The sequence below is a fragment of the Belonocnema kinseyi genome, chromosome 7 (genome assembly GCF_010883055.1).
Source record: "Belonocnema kinseyi isolate 2016_QV_RU_SX_M_011 chromosome 7, B_treatae_v1, whole genome shotgun sequence".
Taxonomy (NCBI): domain Eukaryota; kingdom Metazoa; phylum Arthropoda; class Insecta; order Hymenoptera; family Cynipidae; genus Belonocnema; species Belonocnema kinseyi.
Window position 1 is genome coordinate 83,567,320 of NC_046663.1, and position 3,167 is coordinate 83,570,486.

The window sequence follows — 3,167 nt, forward strand, 5'->3', positions numbered from 1 at the left end:
TTGCCCTATCTATGCTTTCGATTATCTTATTTTGGAAATCTATTCGCACATCCGGTTTCTGTAGGTTCTCAATTTTGATTCGCCTTTGTTTTGCTTTCTTGGTTATCTTTTTTCTCCATCCCCGATGATTTACTATTTTTGAAGTTCTTTTAAAGTTGTTACCACTATTTATTTTTGTCGTGGCAAGCTATAATTTAGTAAAAAATAATCAAAAATATTCTTAAAAATTTGTGAATCAATTGCTACAAAATTCACCATTTTTTTTGTTTTTTATTTCAAAACTTTCCCCATAACTTTTACAGCATTGTATTATTGAAATTTCCTGCACTAAAAGAAAAAGAAATGTTTTTGCACCTTTTAATATGTATAAGAATGAAATTCATAACTTTATTAGCGATTTTATTCGATAATTTATGAATATTTTAATTCCCGCATTTGGACAAATTTTTGGCGAAGTCGCCTAAATCAGGACGAGCTGTCGCTGACTATCTCAGTTTCGGACACTTGATCCTGAGTTACTAAATTGCGTTTCCATTACTGAGACGGTCACTTTCGCCGTGTTTTTAATTATATGTCGCTGTATTATGCTAGTGATGTATTAAAAATATTGTTTATAAGACACAACTTTACCGTACAATTTATTATTTATTCTAAAGAAGATGTTCAAAATAGTTTATTTAAACCTCCAATTATAACCTTAAATGTTTTGCAACTGCTTAGGTAAGTAATGTAATATAGTACATCATAATTTAATTTTTCTATAAAAATTAGTAAGTATGCATTAAAATTTAATATTATAGATTTCTATTAAATATTAATAAGATTAATATTATCGATTTACTTTTTAAGATAAATTAAGTAAATTAAATTTTTTGTCAAAAATGTTTATTTTCCAATTAAAAATATAACTGTTTTGAATAAACCTCATCTTTTTGACTAGAAAATTCAACAGTTTGGTTAAAATTTTTGTTACGTCTTGACTGGAAAATGTTTTTTGAATAACATTTGAACTATTTTCTTAAAAATTCGTCCTTTTGGTTCAGAAACGTATCTTTTTAATTATAAATTTCATCTTTCTTGAGCAGAAATGCAACTACTATCGGCGAGAAAACTATAGGCATCTGCCTTTGAAGCTTAACAACTCATTCAAAAAAAAAATGCTAGCACAACAAAAAAAAAACACTCATTTAAAAGCTGAAAGTGTTCTTCGGTAATGAGCTTGAAGACGGTTATGTAAAAAAAAAATTGTGCTTAGTAGACAGAAAAATGTAAAAGAAAGTAAGGATTTTTGGGTACATTTAAGATCAGTCAAGTTTAGAGCATTATTTCTTATACAAGGGGCGATGTAAAAAATTTGATAAAATTCATGAGTATGAGGAAAACTATTGTGAACCAGTTGCAGTTGAGAAATTTAAAAAATAATCAAAATTGTTGCTTAAAAGTACAAAAATGTGCAACTATATTATCTTCAGTTCTAATACAGATATTAAAGCGATTCAAACTGCAAACTGTAATTGATAGGTTCTGTATTTATTTTCAATCACCCAGAAGGATGTGTTAGTCTTCTTTTTTGTGAAAATCGCGTTATCTTTAGACATTTTTTTTTGTTGGAAAACAAATGACAGAAAGCAGGGGGGGGGTCCTTTTTTGTTTTACTGCCGACCGTTGGTGCCATTCTTCAGCCCCTAGTTCTGAATGCTTGGATGGTACCTGGCCACGGGTCAAAGAAAGGCACCAGCGGTCAGCAGTAAAAAACGAGCCCCCCCCCTGCTTTCTGTCACTTGTTTTCCAACAAAAAAAATGTCTGAAAATATCGCGATTTTCACAAAAAATAAGACTAACACATCCTTATGGGCGATTGAAAATAAATAGAGCCTATCAATTACAGTTTGCAGTTTGAATCGCTTTCATATCTGTATTAGAACTGAACATAATATAGTTGCACGTTTTTGTACTTTCAAGCAACAATTTTTATTATTTTTCAAACTTCTCAACTGCAACTGGTTCACAACAGTTTTCCTCATGCTCATGAATTTTAAAAAAAAATTTCCATCGCCCCTTGTATAAGAAATAATGCTCTAAACTTGACTGTTCCTAAATGTACCCGAAAATCCTGACTTTTTTTACATTTTTCAGTCTGCTAAGCACAAAATTTTTTTACATAAACGCCTTCAAGCTCATTTACGTAGAACACTTTCAGCTTTTATATGACTGTTTTTTTGTTGCGCTAGCATTTTTTTTGGACTGAGTTGTTAAGCTTCAAAGGCAGATGTCTATAGTTTTCTCGCCGATAGTAGCTGCAAATTATTCTGTTCAGGTTGAAGCTTTAGCAGTTTGATTGGAAATTCGCTTTTTTTAATTAATTGGACGGCTTCCAATATGTGATTAGAATATTTTTTTGTAGAAATATCAACTATTATATTTTTTTGCTCAGAATTTAACTTTTTTGGTCAACCTAATACTTCAATTTTCTAACAAATTCTTGCATTTTAAAATAAAAAAGATTTATTTTCTACTAAAAAAGAATAATTCTTATCAAATAATGGCACACAAGTATTACTGGTTGTGAAACTCCTCGACTGAGCCTAGAAGTTCGATTTTCCAATTGATTTAAATATCTAGGATAGCTAAAGATATTTTTATTTCTATTCAAATTTACGACAACAGATTTCCCAAAAATACTCATAAATTCACGGAATTTTCCCGTAGTTTTCAAGGTGCACAAATTTTCGGCAAATTCTCAGATATACCGGGTCGCTACCTGTTATAGATCCTAGATGCAAATATACTAGTAAAATATTAAATAATCATTAGGTATTATTATTAAAATTATAAGTATCAAGTATTATTTAACATTAAGGTTTAATGAAAGTGGATTGAAATGAAATGCGTGGTTTAGCTACAAAAGGCACCCATTATAGTATATTTCATAAAGTAATAAAATAAAACGGTGTTAAACACAGTACAATACTGAAATAATAGTGTTATTCAATATAATATCTACAATTTACGACGAGAATGCAGTAGATTTTGTACTAAGATTAGCTATTAAGAATAACATTAAAAAATATCTAAGGAGAATTAGGGATAAAGTGACTATCGGCATATCTTGGAAAGATACTCTTCTTCTTTTTGTTATGACTGCTACTATTACATTCTCCTTCCAA

At 29.7% G+C, this 3,167-nt stretch overlaps 1 protein-coding gene across 1 annotated transcript in view; it reads right to left on the reverse strand.

The window, feature by feature from the left end:
• The window catches only part of LOC117176533 (pleckstrin homology domain-containing family G member 4B-like), a 19,830-nt gene that overhangs the window by 4,703 nt on the left and 11,960 nt on the right, over positions 1 to 3,167 (reverse strand). The gene's annotated exons all lie outside the window — the stretch shown is intronic.